Source organism: Corvus kubaryi, unplaced genomic scaffold (assembly GCF_017639235.1).
Source record: "Corvus kubaryi isolate FWS band 111438036 unplaced genomic scaffold, C.kubaryi_AGA036_p1.0 67, whole genome shotgun sequence".
NCBI lineage: Eukaryota > Metazoa > Chordata > Aves > Passeriformes > Corvidae > Corvus > Corvus kubaryi.
The window spans coordinates 6,180,978-6,200,031 of record NW_024582055.1 but is presented as its reverse complement, the minus strand read 5'-3'; the positions used below and the strand labels follow the sequence as shown (position 1 = coordinate 6,200,031).

The 19,054-nt window shown below is 40.9% G+C and overlaps 1 long non-coding RNA gene across 22 annotated transcripts in view; it reads right to left on the bottom strand.

The window, feature by feature from the left end:
• Positions 1 to 19,054, bottom strand: part of LOC121674343 — a 92,550-nt gene that overhangs the window by 64,592 nt on the left and 8,904 nt on the right. For 11 of the 22 annotated variants that reach the window (XR_006019574.1, XR_006019576.1, XR_006019572.1 and 8 more), the window contains exons 4-9: positions 15,597 to 15,679; positions 11,033 to 11,780; positions 10,763 to 10,897; positions 9,925 to 10,044; positions 6,585 to 8,260; positions 526 to 694 (exon numbers count right to left, since the gene is read on the bottom strand). This is a non-coding gene — a long non-coding RNA (uncharacterized LOC121674343). Of the gene's footprint in view, positions 1 to 525; positions 695 to 6,584; positions 8,261 to 9,924; positions 10,045 to 10,762; positions 10,898 to 11,032; positions 11,781 to 15,596; positions 15,680 to 16,333; positions 19,034 to 19,054 lie in introns of those variants that run through there. The other 11 variants (XR_006019566.1, XR_006019570.1, XR_006019567.1 and 8 more) reach the window with 11 other exon arrangements.

Here is a 19,054-nt window from a genome sequence, read left to right as displayed (position 1 = left end):
ATAGCAAGCAGAGATTCAGGATATTGAAAGTGCTGACAAAAAACAAACCCAGTTGTGTTGCAAGTGACTTCTTGACTTATGCCTGCTAAGCACAATTCAAAGGCTTGAACTTTTAAAGGCATAATTCTCTCGATTTATTTTTGTGTAAATATGAGCAGATGAGAAACAATTCTTTATGGCATTTCAATCTGTGAGACTCTCCTTGCTTCTCCTTCTGACTGGCCATTGAGAAACAGAAATATCTGGAGGTGCAAAGCCCCGGGGTTTCGTTAGTGACACAGGGAACTGGATTCTCTGCATCTCACACACAATACACGAGGCTGTCAGATAAAGAACAACTTGCTGCCTAAACCAGCCTGATCAAAAATAAATGCCTGCCTCCCAAGCATCAAGAGATGGAGATTTCTAGGAAAAAACCTAATTTCAGACTGGTGGATTCCCCTAGACGTAGATACTGTAAATAAACACTATCATTCGATGTTTTAGTGGAACTAAATACATTCAGTAGAAACACAAAAGACCAACCTGACAGAACAGTGATGCCACTTGTGTTCACTCCAACCCCAGTCACAGGGAAGTAATTTTCTTTTATCATTAACATTAGAGAGCTTCATGTTGGATGCCCTGGATGACACCAATATGCCATGAGACAGTCAGGTACCCTGGAAAGAAGCCAGAAGTCCTCTCCAACAGCCTACATAATGACAAAACAGCCCTTTTAGTTTATTTATTGCACTCATTCAGTTCCTCTTTTTAAACTCTTTAATTTCACCTTACACAAAAAGCTCTCAACTGCAGAGTAAAGAGAACTGTTACACCGCGTCCTTCCCACTTTCTCTCAAGCACACTCACAAATCACAGCACTGTGGATTTGCCTGGAAGCTGTGCCATCATGTTAGTTTTAATTAAGTAGCCTTAAAGTAAGTGGCCAATCAATATTGATTCATGTGGGTCTCACTGCACTAAGTCATCACAGCGTCCGAAGGCATTGCTGATGTGAATATAATACCCTGGGGCTTGGCCAGCCCACATTCATGCCAAATGAAGATTAAGAGTGAAAAGAAAATACTCACTGAGCTATTTTCTCCTCTATAATGTGCACCTGACTGAATACAGAGCAGAATTCCTTCCTTTTCAAAACTGTACAAGTATTTCCTATTCTGTTGAGTTTGCATTTCATAGCTGTGCACAGCAATTGAAGTTTGTACTACCACAAAAAACGTCGTGACCTGCGTTTCCTGAAGTTTAGAAGGAGGACTTGGCGGATGGATACTGGTTAAGTCTCACCATAAGCTGCACAGTGCACTGCTTGCAACGAGGACTGGAAATTGCTGTATGATAGTGATGGCAATACAGCATTACAATAAGAGGTTCTCTTCCTTATCAACTTCAAAATATAACTGTGTAGCAATCAATTAAATGCATTATTAGGTTGACTGGCACTTGCATATCAATATCTAAATGAAATTGATCTAACTGGGAGGAACTTTCTCTGATTTTCTAGGACTTCAAGCCTGTTTCTCTCTTCTCTAAAGGGAAGCAAGGGATTAATTGTCCCATGTCTACAGGTGATTTTTTTGCCACAGCCTGCCTAATTAGCTGACATGGGCCATGAAGACTATAATTTATTTTAAAGCTCTCAGTTATCACCTGATAGGTGCACAAGCTATTTTTATCCCCCACCAGGCCACCCCAAAGACTGCTGAAGTCTGAAGCTCTAATTTAAAATTACTGCATACTTTTACAGCAAATTATACTATGCCTTGATGGGGTCCTGCAGCTTAAATAACAGTGAAACAGAGCTGAAGACAGAGTGCCAATTTACAAACTAAACTCAGGTTTTATACATCAGTAAATACATGACCAAAGTGGATTACAACATAAAACCCTGATAAACAAGTAGTTACAACATAAGCAGTGAAATAAGGCAGTATTTTTGTTAACAATCCCAAATCAGTTCTCTCCTAGAAACATATTTCATCTCAGCCTCTCTTTCCTGCTCAGATTTGTATTACCTTTTCTAGCTAATGTTTAAAAAGAAGTTAATTTGAGTTACGGATGTATAAAGCTTATTTAGATTTTTTGCTACCCCTTTCTTTCACCAGCCATGAAAATCTGCAGTGCTGTGCTGCTTGCTACAGGTTGTAGATGTGAGTTTTCAGCTTGTACAGTCACACTCTTGGTGTTTACTACACAAAACAGTTGTAACAGTATGTGGGAATGAAAAGCCCTAATTTTTGTGGAATCGAATGAATTGTGTAAATTTTACTTCTGAATTGCTTTGGAAACTTGAAATTGTCACATAATTAAGAAAGCCATTCAGATGTCTTTCCAGTCTTTCATTTTCTGGCTTTGATGCATTTGCCACTGGGGTTTTCACGGAATATTCAGCTTTCCATATGGTTTCATTTACATTTCTAACGTGAGAGACGCAGTTTGCCATCGTGTGGAGCTTGGATCTCAATTGCAGGTCACATCTAACGAGGGGACATCTAGAAAATGAAAAATTCCTAGCACCTCTGTGGTTAGCCCTGCTGAATAATTCCTGCAGTAGCTGAATTTTGCTGTACAGATGTTGGTAATTTGCTATTGAAAACCACCAGTATCAAACTGTCAGAGTCAAGAAATGGCTTTAATTATTTCCTCCCTGGAGCAGTAATGGCCATTACTTGAGCACTGCCAAAGCTGGAATGTGTTTGTGTGGGTGATTTCTTAGCACATGGAGTGCAGGCAGCTTTACCTGCACTTGCCAGCCCTTTGCTCCCTCCTTCTGGAAGGAGATTGCTTCAGTCAGGGCCAGATCATCTGGAGACCACCTCCACGAGCTTTCCTCCTTTTCCCTGGCCACCAAAGACTAACACTGTTTTTCTGCTTCATTGAGTCATGAAAATAGAAGATAAATCACACAGAAAGTCCTTGGAACTAAGGATAAGAGGAAAAATCTTCTCTAGAAGAGAGTAATTAAACAAAAATATCAGAAGCTACAGGAAATTTGATGAGAAATTGTACTGAGAAAGAAGGTGAGGTCAGCAGGGCTACTGAGTGAGTCTCCTCCTCACTCTGCATAAACACTGCCTGGGCTCTCCCTTCCTCCAGCAATGGGCACAAATAAAACCACAGTCAAAACCACACAGCTTAAAAAAATACATTAAAATTCAGGAGCAGGTAAAAATATTTTTACCATTTTATAGCAATTTCAACATTATTCTCTCTCCTTCATCAAACAGATCCAAACCCCAGAAAAATTAAAAACTGATGTTAATGTGAACATTTCCACAGGAGCCTGCAAGAGGCTTTGGCTTGTGCTTCCAAAGAACTAAAACTCCTCCAAAGTAACTCCTGGGCTAGGACTTTCTATTCCTCATTCCCATGCTGTATCGATTTGGGAAGACAATCTAACCTCTGCACCTCCGAAAGCTGTCCTGTCTCTGAAGTGGGATAAGGCTCCTCTCTCTACGTAATTTTAAGGACAGAGAAATGCTGAAGCAAAGTTTTGCTAAAGTCTGGGGAAATTTGTCTCCTGGAAGGACAGAGAACACTGAGGGTGCTCCTGCAATATCCATGTGCTTGGCCAGCAGTGAGCTGCTGTTCCTTTGAAGTGCTCACTTTGGGTACTTGTGCACGTGGAGCCAGGGTGTGTTTTCCCACACGCAGTAACCTTTCCTTCTGCTGACTGTACGGCCCAGTCCAACGCCAGAAGTGTGGCATTGATGCTCTCTGGGTTGCTCCCGAAGGAAGAAGCAAAACATGGCTTATAAAAAACAAGGAACACAATAAGGAAAACCAGTCTAACAAAATGTATTGGAAATACTTGCCAGCCTAAAAACCTTTAAGTCATTAAGAGCTTACTTCTAAGTCATGCAGCACGTTTGCTATTAATTTATCTAATGTTTTCAAGGACTAGGAAGGAAGAGATCAAAGAATGTTTTAACTACACCTGGATTTTCCTAGAATTTTTAAAATTTCCTTTCTTTTTAGGTCAGCAATAAAATCTAAAAATATTGAAAAGACAAAAAGAACAGAGAAACAATTAGAAAAATGGGATTTCTTCACACCCCAGTGAAGTCAAGACTTCCAGGTTTTGTCGAGCTTGACAGGCATTAAGGTATTTTTTCAACCAAACTTGTGCAGTGAATACTTCTGTGAGGTGATCACTTCTAATTGCTGCTGATGGTATCACACCACAGCAGAGACACCCAACACCACCTGTCAGCAGCAAAGGCTGACTGATTATTAATGAAAGAGATTCTAATACTGCTGAATAGAGGCTGATGATCAATAGGTATTAAAGTTCTGCTGCTCTCCCTCCACGACAGCCAAGGGCATAAATAATAATGAGTTCTGAAATGCTCCCCGGTGTCTCTGCACGGGCTGTTCTGATTGCAACAGGCACTTCTTGTGTGTGGCACATCTTAACCATGAAATTGATACCTACAGACAGAGTTTGGTGTCATCACCATCCAGCTCACAGCTGAAACTATTTTGGAGTTTTGTTAAAAATGACAAGATTTGATGAATAGAGATTAATGATTAAAAGGCTTCAGCCTTTCTAAGTCCTCACACAATGTGATGGCAAATAAGTCTTCAAAGAGATTTATTTTTGTTCCTAGCAGCTGGATATCTAGAGCCTGCCGTTCCTGAGGGAGTCCCAGAGACCCACTTGATGATGGGAGTGTTTCACAGCTGTAAGAGACTTGGATTGTTAAACAATGACTCGAGCTGTAACATATTTTAGTGACTAGACTCTGCAAGCCCTGAGGTCTCTAATTGCCTGCAGGCAGCCTGCTTATCACTGCAAACCTGGAGCTCCCATCTTGTAACATGAGGCAGTGAAAGCCTGTCTTGAACATGGAATTCAATTACAAGGAAATGATTCCAGAAAAAAACCCCACCAACAACACACCTTTACACCCCATTTTTCTGCTGTCAGAGGGGCAGGTGGGCCGGGGGCTCATTGACATCAGTAAAATGGATCCTTATTATCACTTAAACAGGAAAGCTGGTGTGAAAATTAACTGTTCTCCTTACCTAAAGACAACACTTATTTACAAGGCAATTATTCAATTACAAACACTTCCATTTTGAATTTGAATGGAAATTAAACTTGGACAATGCCAGAGGAACATTTGGGAAGACACAACGACAGAAGTATAGCTTTTGTAAAGTGCTTTATAAGCCATGTGCACATTTAAAAATCACTTTGAAACTCTCATCAAAGATTTAATTACGGGCTCTGTACTGATCTGTATCACCAGGCCTTGATTATTTCTGCAAAATATGCTACATTAACTTACACATGATGGAAATGTAGATTTAAATAGCTTTAAAGTATTATAATTAAAATTAAATAACCATAAACAAAATTAATGAATAACATTTTCTGGTTCATAGCCCTAGTTTTTAGGGAATTTATTCACTAGCTGATTAGAATGCCAAAAGTGGTCATTTTCATATGTAATCAAAATCTAACTAAGCAAAGTTCCAGTACAGCCTTGAAATTTAAAAAAACTTACAAGTGTCTTACTTTGATAGAAGATAAATACATTCATAACTATTTTTAGGAGGCAAAAAATCCTCAGTAAATCTGGCATATTACTAAAATTTCTCTAAAAATTATTTAAGACAGTTTCCTAGATTTCCTGTTTAGTTTGCTTTTAATTCTGTAGCAAGACATTCTGGGGGATATTGTTCGCATTAAATGCATTTGCCTGAAAAAACCTAATGTTATTCCTATTTCAGGCAGTGACAAAAGTAGAATTAATCTACAAAAGAAATAGCTACAATTCCCCCTGAAAATTAGTATTTTTTAGAACCTCGCACCTAATTGCCATGTGATAAAACCTGGTGTGACACTTTGGGTCAAGATGAAGCAGCATTTTATATACAGTAATGTATTATTATTAGCCTGTTTTGACATGTTTTAGTGCTATGAATGTTTTTGGTTAGTTATTTCAGTGAACATCGTGCTATTTTGCCTCGGCCTCATACAGCACTTTGTCACAAAACAATTCAAGTTCTACTTTGATTTTTTCCTTCCCCAGAAATACAGATTATTTGGGATTTCTGACTGACTGTACAAAGAATAATTTTCTTGTACAGTGCCAGTAATTTACAGGCACCCATCACGTTTTAAAGGCAGAAATATTCAGCGGTTTTGGATTTAAAAAATGCCAATAGTGACAATTTTGAAGTCATTAGTTCTGTGTCACTGCCAGAAATCAGACTGCTGGCAGTGTGCACGTTCATAAGGGAAGAGCAACTGAGGGAATATGGAGAAACTTCAGCTCTGAAGGCAGCTGAGATCAATGTGTAAGAATTAGCCGAGTAAAATAATAGAGAACAAAAAAGTGATTCCTATGAAAGAGAAGAGATACTTTAAGTGAAACCCACTCTTAAAAATGCCACTGCTCATTTCCATGGAGTAAGTAGAATACCTCATGATACTCTGTGCACTTGAAACATATTTACAACAAAGGGATGTGCCAGGAGGAAAAATGACTGGTCCCATTTCTCCAGGGACAGTGCCAAACCCAGGTTTTTCCCTAAAAATGTCTTAAATTCCTCAGAAAGAAAATCACACTTACATCTTTCCTGCAGTAATCTGGCACAGTTCTTTCCTGTGTAATTCTTGATAGAACAGCCAGGGAACCTTTATTCCTAGCTGGGAGTGAGGCTGTCACCTTCTCAAGAGACTGACACCCAAGGCTGCTCAAAACTGATCCTCCCTCCTTTGCAAGATCTTGACTTCTATGAGAATGAAAACCAAGAAAAATCTCACCCATTTGGGGATGAAGAAATGGGGGAGCTTCTTTTTTTCCTGTGGGTGACTCATTACCGCAAGTTCCAGCAACTGTTGGCCTTCAGGTGGCTTTTCCCCTCAAGTGTTTTAAGTAGAATAGATGTAGATAATGATGAATTTAATTACCACCTGAAGCTCTTACAGGATCAGGTCTGGAAGGAAGTAGACTGCAGTGTGTCCTCAGCTGTGGAATGAGAGACAGGTGCAGGCTTAAAAAAAAACCGGCCTGTTCTAATCACTCCTCTTCAATGCAGCTGGTTTAACAAGAGCACAGAGGTTTTTTTGGACCATGCTTGGAAAATGGGAATTTCCATCTCTTTGTTCTTAATGTACTGTGCAGAAAGGTCACTTATTCTGGCAGTGGCTAATATGTGACATCTGAGCAGCTCCTTAACAGGGTAAATTGCTGTAGTTCAGAGGTATAAATAGCCCCAGCAGCACTCACCAGCCGAGGAGCCGCTCAAAAACGCTTCTGGTTAATTTCCTGTTACCGGGTTGGTCTTCCAATGCCTCTAGAGAACCTCCTGGCAACGCAGCAAAACCCCATTTGCAGAGTGGCATTTCCACGGTTCTGCCTTTGATTCCCAAGCCAACACTTGATGCCTCCTATTGATCACATTCCCTCACCTCCGCCGGCGGCCTCGGCAGGGAGCCAACTCGGGACCCTTCCCGGTGCAATCTGGACTGGGCCCCCATGCAGGTGAGCTGTGGCTTTAATGCCTCCTGTCCACCATCTGCTCATTTCTCCCCCTGTATTTGTCTGTCTGTGGAGTCCTCTCCACGTGTGGAAGGACTTTGTGCCCTTCTTCCTCTGGCACATAGGGCTGGAGGATATAAATATATTCCTCCTCAACTTCCAAGTGTACATGTGTGGCTCTTAACTCTTAAGGGATTTCTTGCTCAGCAGCATGTGAATGACCAACAAACACGGATTAAAATCCCCTGTTAATTTGGAATATTTTTTGATAATTCAGCTTTAAACACAGTTCTAGTGCATGCAGCGTTTCCAGTCACAAGATTCATTCACTAAAAGCAGTTGCAGAAAGAGGTATTTGAGCAGCAGAACCCAAAATTCACATGGCAAACCTCGGGGTAAGGTCTTTTTCTACAAGGTTGTAATATCAAGATTATGAGCTCAATTTTTCTGACACCCACAAGTTCAGATGAAGTGTAACTAAACTCACTGATGGAGAACACCTACTGTCCTCAGGACAGGCCAGCGCCAGCAAGTGATGTAGTCCTTATATCCGTGTGTACAGCTGAGATGTTCAAGTTAGGGAAGATGGAAGCAGCTGGAAGGCACAGGAACAGAAGATTCTTTTAGCACTTCTCTCCTGAGTCCCAGTGACCACCCCCAAGCAGGCCAATGGAGACAGGCCAGAGGCAGGACCCTGAGTCGGTGGTTAAGGTGCAGACCTTGCCACCCCTCTGCTTCCTGGATGTTAGTTCAGCATCAGTGCCCTAGGAAAGCAAGTGGCAGAGACATGGGTAAGAGGGCAAAAAGGAAAAGACAGCATTTTATGTCATGTTTTGGGCCACAAAGTGATAGTGTGGAGATGGAAAAGCGTTCACGTCCCAACCTGCCTGTACTCCATCTGTTTGCAACAAGATACTCAGTCCCTGTGTAAAGCAGAGGGAAAAGGGATGGGTTTGTTTTTTTATTACACATTCATGTAGATTTTGAAAGGAGGAAACCAAGCAAGCCAAAATTAAATATAATTTTCTCTTTTTCCCCATAGACTCAGTCTGGATGGATGCCAAACCACATTTCGGAGGGGTGAGAAAGGCCCAACATCTGCTTCTGGTGTAGCTGTTTGTATCTTTGCTCTAAGAAAATTAGGTTTGAAATAATCTCAAATTGTCTGACACCTGTATCCTATTAGAAGTGACACATGGAAACACCTTCAGCGTACTGAATTTAGCACCATGTCAACAGTTTAAAGTGAACAGGAAAAAAAATGGTGAAAGTCACTGCTTCCCAGTTTCTGCTGGAGCAGATCTTGTGTCGTTGCACAGGATCCTACTGCAAGCCGGATCCATAAACGTAATGGGGTTTGAAGCAGTAATTATAACATGGTTTATGTCCCTGGCTGTAGCTGGAATTAAATTCTGCAATGCACCTCGAGGTGACTGGAGGATTTTGAGCTCAGTGCAGGCACACCTGTGGGCTGGGTGCCAGCCAGTGCATAGGACACGGACACACAGCGATTTCAGGGACATTTTTTCCTGAAGCTCAGGTCTGGCAATTTGCATCTTATGGGACTAGCAAGCAGGGATTCATTTTTAACTCTCTTCCCAAGCCTATGTAACCTCCCACTCGCAAATTCCTCGCTTTTAGGAACAGATCTGGTGACCTTTTCCCAGATAACACACTGACAATAAGATCCAAGTTATTCTGAGAAGGACATTTGTTGAAATTCATAAAACTTTATGACTGCTATAAAATTTATACTACCTAAAAATACACTATCCATTACAAAGACGAATGTCTTCCCATTCATTTTTAAACATGTTCCTTGGAGAACTTTGAATCAATCTGTTTTGAGAGATTGTTTTTATCTTAGTCTGCAAGTAAAGGAAACTCTTTACTTTTTAAATAGTATTGTTTGTCAGCAAATTTGCATCTTCAAGGAGCAATATCTAGAGTCAATAACACAGGACGAACTGATTTTTAACATGAGTTATGGCACACTAATAGAAAACATGTTAAAAATAGAAAAATGGCAATAATGGAAAGACAGACCAATAATGTTGACCCATTTTCTAGAGAGAAACATGCATGCAAGACCCTGTAACAAGAAACTGTGTCAAGTACAATTCAGTCTTTTTTTAGCCCCAGGACACGCCAAATGCACTTCCTGAATGGTGTGGCACTAGAGACACTAAACAATGGATAATATTTAATATTTTACATGCGCCCACAGCTGAAAAATACCAGGGAAAACCTGGAGAACAATGAAACTTGTTTGAGGTGAAATTTATTCTAAGGGCACTTTACAGAAATTTCAAGCCTACTTTCATTTGTTATTAATAGAGTTGAGTCACTTCTAACTTACTGGCTTAACATGACATAAGGTCAAAGTCTCCTAAAATGCTTTAAGACCTATTAGTGACCATTTTCTTACCTCATACATGAAAACTGCCTTATAGCTTCCTTCATAAATGGCCCCAATGCATGGAAACACAACCATCAGCACTTTCTGATTTATGTGTTATTCAGTTCATCTTCCTAAAAATTCATCAACCTGGAAAAATAAAAGGGTTGTTCACTTTATACTTTCAGTGGAAAATGTTTATGACAATATGATTATGGAGAAAAAAAATGCAAGCAGACCCAAGTATAATAATATATAAATGGACATTTTCAATGCTATTGATCTGGGTTTTTTCCTAATTTGCTTTCTGGAAGGCTCATATGAAAGCAACCAAACCTATTCACTAACTCAGTAAACTCGTGGCGTTGCTCAGAGCAATGAAAGTTTGAATTCCAACTGAATTGGAATTTCAAGACTGGTTCCCAGAGTTCATTTGGAGAATAAGCATGTCTGAGTAGGGCTGTGCTCTGCCAGCCAAGCTCGTGCTTAGTTTTCACAGAATAAATTCAGTGTGTGTTTATCTGGCAGAAGTTACTCAGCCATTTTGAACACATTTTGACCACAATGTGTTATCACCAGCAGAGATTTTTCTCCACTGAACATGCAAATGTAACTTTTTTCTGAGAAAATGTGGTTTTGTTGCTTTCAGACACAATTTGAGAGCGGATCACTCATATGCTGACAATATGACTAAATGTTGATGTTGGTTATTTGGATAGTGGTCCCATAACATACTGCATCTATCAAGCAATTACCTTGTCACTAGCTCTTTAAAGTCCAGAAACATGGAAGTGCATAAGCATTTGTTGATCCATGTCATTCCCCACACCAATAACTTGCAGCTGGAAACCAACAACCTAATTTGTACCTTGTTGGGCCACAAGACGTTCTGAGAATTCATTATGCGCAGGAAATCCCGACTTCTGAAAGTGTTTCTTGGCTGATTCTCTGGGCTTCCGGTCGATTTTTACTGCACTCGAACCCAGGGATTGCATCCCTTAACCTATAATATTGAACTTACTCTGAATTTGGATAGTGGTTTCTGCTGAAACAGGACTGAACTTCAGCACATATTTTTCCTGACATAGAATGGCTGATTTTTAACTATGATTATATACAAAACCTTCATCATTCTTACCACAATAAAGTAATTAAAGAGCTGAGAAAGAGAAATCCATCGATGACATGAAACTTATTCCTTCACTTCTGCTCTTTCCTTTTTTAAATGACAACTGCTTGGAACAAAGATCCTGCTCCTCAGTAACATAAAAGCAGCCAGTCTTAACTTGTCATTCTAGCAGGAACGGTAACAGCCAAAATATTAGGAACCACATAATGTCATTTGCTCTATTATGGTGTGTTTGGATAGCAACTGTAAAGTTGCCATTTTTCACAGCTTTTCAGGATTTATGACGAAAACCCCCACCATTTTACGGTTTTCATTACCACACCATTTTTCTAGTGACTTTCCCAGATTTTGCTAACAGAAATAACAACACCCCCTCAAGTCTGCCATGTTATTTTTCCAAGAGTGCAAAGGAATACAGACAGAGGGCTCTGTCAGCCCTAATAACACCAGAGGTTTCAAACATTGTAGTGGTCTCACGAAATTGAATTTAGACATGCTCTCAAATGCCAGCAGTTACAAACTGCTCCAGAGCCATCCCTGACTGCGCAGCCTGTTGGATTGTGCCTGTAGATAAGGGATGGACATTACCACTGGCTTGGCCAAGTGCTGCTGGTGCAGTGCTCAAGGTCACTCCCAAGCCCACCTCTGCACGTGCTGGGTGATGAACGGCCGTGCTGGGCCACGATGATGGGCCCATCCTTCTGGCAGGCAGTGACCAATGCTGAGCAGCTGGCTGCAAGGCTGCTTCATCTTCCTGCTGCTCAGGGAGAAAAAAAGAAAAGAAAAAGGAAAAAGCCCACTATTAGAAAAGATTTATCAGCAAACGTAGCAGAGCCATGCTTGACCTCCGTATCTTCTCTGGTTTCCCAAAGGCAGCACATGTAAGGTATTTCCTGTCTTTCATGTTACTGGCTGGAATGCATCATGAAGCCCAAATTTGCAACCTGCTGTCTGTTTTAGTCATTAGGCATGACTTTCTTTGTCTCTTGATACAAACTACAGCCAACTGTTCACTGTTGTAATAATGCACAATTTCTTCAGTATTCCCCCTTCTCCTGGACAAATAAACAAAAAAACCCAGCCAGGCTAAGAGCTGCAATTCAGTCATCAGCCAAGGCTGCTGTGTCTTACAGTACCCTATTCCCACATCAGCACATCACACTCCGCTCTAGCTCCCCAAAACATTGGTCACAGTAGCCCCCACCTGTTATTCAGGGGCCAAAATTAAAGGTTAATGAACAACAATTAAAAGTAGCTACCAGACTTCAAACGAGCTTATCTCACAACACAAAAGATGAAGTTTACTGGCTGCAGCTTGGTTCTATATTCACTCATCTGTCAATAACATCCAAGCATTGTGAGCTGTGTATTATTTTTTAAAATTATATCCACTCTGCAGGAACATACCACAGGTTATTAAACTACTGTATTATCTTTGCCAGTTGCTGTATCTTGGAATAACGTTCTCAAAACAGATAATCAGTATTTCAACCTCTGACCATCTTCAAAATCAACTGAAGACAATTTTTAAGGACATTAAAATATACATAGCCTGTAAAATGCAGTTCTGGTTATGCTTTGATGGCCACAAGTGGTACACAAGTACTGGTTATGCCTTTGTTCCACTAATATTATATATATATTTCATAAATGTGTTCAAAATGAAAGAAACTCCTAGAATTTCTGACTGTATTTATAACAAGCCTTCTGCAGGAGAGAAAAGAAGAAATAAAATAGGTGCACATGACATACTGATACCTGATTTGAAAACTGGATGAGAGGGATCTCACCCTGACAGAAAATGACCTGTGGGGCTGCTCTGCCACTCCAATAATAAAAGCTTACTCCATGAGGAGCAAAATTAATAGAACTTGATTCCCTGCTTATTTTTGTCCCATAAGTCTCCTTCCAGTGCCCTAAGCCATCTACTCTTCATGGGAAGGTGTGGATACCTGCTGTGGTCAGTGAGGAGCTGGAGCCATGGGCTGGCCCAGCAGCTGTTGTCAAACCCATGAGGTAATTGATGGGTTCTGCTGGTGTGTCAGTGTGGGCACCAACAGGAATCCTTTCCTTCTATCCAGCTGCCAGTGCTCCTAGACATCATAGGCAATTAAGGTGATTAAATCCCATCTCAGCTGAAACTGCTGAGCCCCTTCCAAGGTTATGAAAGGGAGACTGCCCGGCAGACGGAGGTCAGACCATAGCAGGCTGCCCTGGTAGGTTACGAGCAACCCATTCCTCTCAGTACAAATACCCAAACCCTCACAATGAGAAGTAAACCAGCCTTTGATTGTGTTTCACAAACAGTTCAGCAGCTGCTTTTTAAATTATAAGACAATCAGATTTTTTTTTTATAATAATTTCACATCAATCACTGCAAACAAGTTGAAAAGACCAGAAGGTCAACTCATCTGTTCATCTCCAAACGCAATTTTGTTATTTATCTATGTCTCTTCTCTGAGTGAACACTCAGGAACAGGCTTAGTTGTTTTCAATGGTTTGGAATCTCAAGACAGAAAACTTAAAGACTATCTGCCAGTTTTATCCTTGTTCAGTTAAAAATGTTGGTCTGAAGGGAGGGAAAACACTGCAATCAGTTCTTCTACAACAGCAGTTTCACTCTTTCCCTTTTAGGAAAAGTTGCAGGATTCCAGACATGAGTCACCTCTTTGGAAGAAAAGGATGGAATATTACCAATATTTTTGTCCAGGGGCTTCACCAAGAGGTGGGAGACTCTAATGGAAAAGTGTCTGGCCATGCCATGCATCTCCCAGTCTCACTATTTCCAGCCTTTTCATGACAATACCCATTTACTTTGGAAGCTGAGGGCTCTGGTGGAGTAGGGATGCTCAGGCAATTTGTACCTTTGTGTTCCCAGATGCAGACCACACTGTGCAGTTCAGACCCTCAGCTCTAGATCAAGGGCTGACAGCCTAAATCATTAAGTAGAGAATTACTTTCCTTATAGTCTGAAGCAATTAAATGACTCTCATTGCCTATTTTAGTTCTGGATTTTCTCATTAGTTTTAAACAGATCCTAAAAAGATCACTTTGGGGAAGCTTTCATAGTGAGAGTTACAAACATCTTTCAAGCAAGAAGATCCTTGCTAGGAGGCATTTTCCTTTAGTTCAGTCCATTAAGTATGTCTGAAAGCAGCGAGCAGAAGAATAAGATCTGCCTGACTGACAGACAAGGCAGGCTATCTTATTAGCAGAAGTTATTTACCTGCTTGATGGCTCATGGAAACTTGTGTTCCCACCAGTCACAGGAGTTAGTTTTGCAGCTTTGTGTGTGGTTAATAAAACCCAAAGAATACCCGTATCTTTAGACTATATGACAAATCCTTGTCATAGACAGAAATGTAACTACAAACTTAAGTATTTTGACAGAACTTGGAGCCAAAGTAATGCCTATCTTCCATAAATTGCGTAACTCATATGAATTACTCAGTGCCCAAAGACTACAGCCAATTTGATAAAGGAAAAAGTACTCTCTGTTTTCATCGAGAGAAATACAACTGGGCTGAGGGGCGAACCAGACTGGCACATGAAAAATCACTGTGAGGAAAAGCACTACCGGCCTGACTGCACCTCCCATGGGATTCGGTCAGCTGCCTATAACCATGAGATTGGCACAGCTTAAATTCACAGCTTTCCAGAAGGATGAAGTTCGCTCCCTATTCATCTTTGCCACCATCTAAAGAATTAAGAGAGTGGCTGGTGATGAAGAGCACATCAATCACGTTCATTGTGACAACCATGACTGTTATAAAACAGATACACTTACAGCACATGCTAACCTCCCCCATGCTTTTTCTTTCTTCATTAAAGAATTGTTGAACATTCAGTTCAGGTCCCCTGGGACACATGCCTAGGAAAGTGCTGATTGCAGGAATAAATCCGTTTCAGGTACATGCAATAGGAGCTGCCCATAACACACTATTTGCAGGTATGGGTCTAGGTGTAGTGCTGTTCTCACAGCCGAACTCGTGCAGTTATTTCTTACAGAATGGCTTTGAACAGTCTTTAGGAACAACCAGCTGTGTACAAAAACAGCTAACAGAGAGATCTATCTTTGATGTAGCTCAATATTTAGTCCATCTGAGTATTTATCCTTTATGGTGGAATGGCTGAGCACAGGGAGCAATTAGGAAATTTCTGAACCAAGGTCAGCTCAGGCACAGTCAATATGAAATTAATGACAAAGCTAATATTCAAAGTTTACAAATGGGCTAAGGAAAGAACACAGAAGAAATGCCTGGGGGCTGAAAAAAATGGGAAGGCTTCAAACGAGGTAGTTTGAACTGACACACAAACTCTTGTCCTGAAAACAACTTCTTTCTTGACACTGTGAGCTGTTACCTTTGTTCAAGCAGACAGCAGTGGAACAAAGGCTGTAGCTGCCCCTTACCTTTCCTAGCTAAAAACGTAGCCCGGCTTTATTTGTTTCCTGTGCTCCAAAGTTGCACTGGGAAATAACAGGACAATCTTGCAAAAAAATGAAAGTGAAAATTCAGTTTTCAGATTAGTTTCTTACCAAATAAAAAATAGGCTTCATGAAGCAAGGACTCACCAGTAAACATTTTAGATGTACCTTGCCACTGACGAAACCGGAGAGGACTCAGTTTGACAGACCATGGGGAAGAAAGGAAGTGTCTAGGCAAGACAACCAAAGAAAAATGAGTCTCTAGACGTTAAACCCAAGTTATTCTCCCTCATGTAGAGACAGAGAATCAGAGGCCTAAAGTAAATATTTGAGTCATCTGATCCACATGCTATAGCCACAACTCATGAGGTATCTGCTAATTACAGCTTTGAAAGATGCCATGGAGTGACACAAGGCAGCCCTAGATGTATTTAGTTAGTTTTACAACTGAGGAGCTTAAGAAACCCTTGGGTTCTTTCCTACAGTCAACAGCTTCAACAAAGAGCTCTCCATTAATTGCAACCACATCTTGTCTATTTTTATGTATGAGAAACACTGTAGTCCTTACAAAAACCATAAAACAGCCATTGTCATTTAGGGATGCTATTAATCAAGGCGTTCTCAAGTGCTTCCCCTTCTCAGCTCCCTTGCCTAGCTCTCAGCCTGGCTCTCAGCCTATTGGTTTTTAACTAAAAGCAGTGTGGCCATGTGCAGCCCTTGCAGAAAGCTCAGGATTTTATTTTCAGTGCAGGAAACACTCAGCTGTGATCCCTCTTGCAAAGGGGACACCCTGAAGTGGTTGCAGGCATTCCCAGCAACGTTAATGACCAAAAGAATCAATCTGACAAAAAAGACTGAAAATACCCACTTTGTTCTGGAAGTACCTTTCATATTGTTGCTTCCCTCCTCCGTTCCTGTAAAGTCAGTGCAGCAAGCAAAAGAGAAGCTGAATTCTTTTGGCGCTATCCCAAACAGGTTCTTTCTGGGATCCTGGAATACTTAAGACTCAAGATTAAGAAAATCTTTCCAAGGGTTAAGGTTAAGGGTAAGCGGCTGCCTAATGAGGCTGAAGGGTTGTCATTATGTAAGCACGATTTAGACAAGCCTCTGTTAGGAGTACTAGTGTAAAGATTCTTCTTTGGGGCAGGAGCATGGATTAAGTGATATCCTAAGATATTCTGGCTATTTCTGGATGCTCTACAACTCAGCAGCTTCCCCTCCCAAGCTACCACCTGTATTTTAACAGCCTTCTGTATCATTTTTAAACTCCTTTACAATTCTCCCAGGAACTCTGCACAGACATACTTGCAGCCCCTGAAGAAGACTGAAAACTCAGTTACTTAGTAATAACGAAAGAAAAAAAAAAAACACCCAACCCCCAAATGGGATTGTTATCTCATCGAGGAGTAAAAAATGAGGTAGAAGACACACACGAGAAAAGAAGATACCAGAGCCCCAGCAGTAAAAATTACAAGTTACAAGAGCAATATAAATCATGTTAGCAGGTTGGCAGAAACCTGACACTTCCAATTCTCCAGAAAGGTATTATACACATCTACTGAACTACAAAATCAAGACTAGTTCTGCCAGTTTGAGTCATGGCCAATTCAGGGAAGTTGCAAAGCTGATCTCTTTTTGAGTCCATGTTAGACACCTTCACTCTGCAGCAGTTATAGTGCTGCCAACAGATAAGCTTTGAAGCATTACTCTGCAACACTTTTCAAGGTGTCTAGAAAACAGTTAAGTGTTGGAGGAGTTTGGAGTGCCTTAACTTCTTTTTTTCCCCCTTCTGACAGATAAAGTAGGAACTTCTTAGCTCAGATTCACTGCTTCAGGCTCCTAGTTTGAGATGTGCTTCTGAGCCTTGTCAGCAGCAGCCCATAGCCAGGTCGCCAGTTATCAGAAACACAGAGAAGAGCGCCAAAAGGGACCCTGGGTAGTCCTTTCCCCTGCCCAAAAGATCAAGCACACAGGAAGAGGATGGCTGAGTAGGGCAAGCCAGCAATAGCATGGTTCATCCATGTGGTTTTATGGGGCAGTTAACTTTTATTACCTGGTAATTACTGAGGAAGGCTTCAGACAAGCTGACTCTACAGCCCACATGGCAGCAGACTTGTGTGGGCAGTCAGCTCACAAAACTCATGCTGCAAGACTAATGTTTCAGAGGGGAAAGCCAGTCCATTAGGAAAGCCAAGTTCAAGAAGACAGTTTAGCCATATTTCAGTAGTACCAGTAAAGAATACAAATACCAACTCTGAAGTTAAAAGAAAAAAAGAAAAAAATTGGAAAAAGCAGCCAAAGAGTAGGAAGAAGTTACAAGGTACAACAACAAAAAGTATGAAATATCTTAAAAAAGGCTGGAGGGCAGGGATCAGATGAAAAAAATGTGTCTGTGAACAGAAAGGCAAAGAGTTTCAAAGTTGAAATGGGCAGGCTAAGCTCCACGCTGCAGAGCAGACACTTGTTTATGGCATCACCCCTGAAGTGGGTACAACAAGGAGGAGTGAGGAAGAGGGAAGAGAAGGCCTTAGGAGAGTTAAAAAGAGTAAATACTGAATGTGCTCATTTTTTGAAGGAGAAGCACCACGATCCAGGGGTACAATGGCTGTTGCTTTAAAGCAGTGGGTATCATAACCAAAGAAGTCACTTGATATTTCCTCCTCCTTTACTGTTCCTTACTGTGGTACTATTTCTTCACACAGTCAGTATGTGTGAGCAGAACACATGAATACTTGTAAAATCAGTGCATTCTTCTCTGTAGAGGCACTGAATGTTTGTGAAATGAACACTTTGGTAAACCTCAGGCTGCTTTCTCTGAGCTAATGCCAGTTAACAAGTTTTGATCCTCTATACCTGTTTTAAACTTTATTTAAATCTTAAAGCTAAAAAGATATCAAACAATCCTGAACCATGTGATAAACATATGCCAAAGTCATATAATTTCCAATCTCTTCTGTTCATTCTTTGCAATAAAAAGCAAAAATTACAGTTGATTTACTGTGCACTCAAACATTGGGAGACTCCAGGAACATGTGGGATCAGTTTAGGTCAGGATAAAAACCCCATAATTTAGCTGAGAGCAGCTTCCAAACTAAGCTCATATTTTTTCAGACTATATTTATAGTGCAGTTACTATGTGCCAGTACATCATTAAATGTCCTAAGAACTATACCCACCCTATTCTTTATGGGGAGGGTTTTTTCCCCTTAAGTCAGAAATACCCATTCCAGTGGAATTCTGCAGGAACCAGCAGCACTCCCAGCATTCTGCCCCCATCCTTCTCCAGTCCTGATGACTGCTGAGCTGTCTGCAGCCTTTTCTTGTTGCTGGTAAGAGCTCACAGTCTCCTGTTCTCACTTCCTAACATGCCCCTTGGCCTGGTTAGAACCACTGCTCCCCTGACCATTTGGAACTAGCAAGTAGAGCTGGCAAAAAAGCAGAAGAGATTTGGGTTGAATATGAGTGTCTAGTTCTACTAGCAGCACATCGGCCTCAAGGATGCTGTAGAGAAGAGGGAGGGATAAGCTACCAATGCACGAAAGACAGAAAGAAGGAAACGAAGGAAAGAAGGAAGGAAAGAAGGAAGGAAAGAAGGAAGGAAAGAA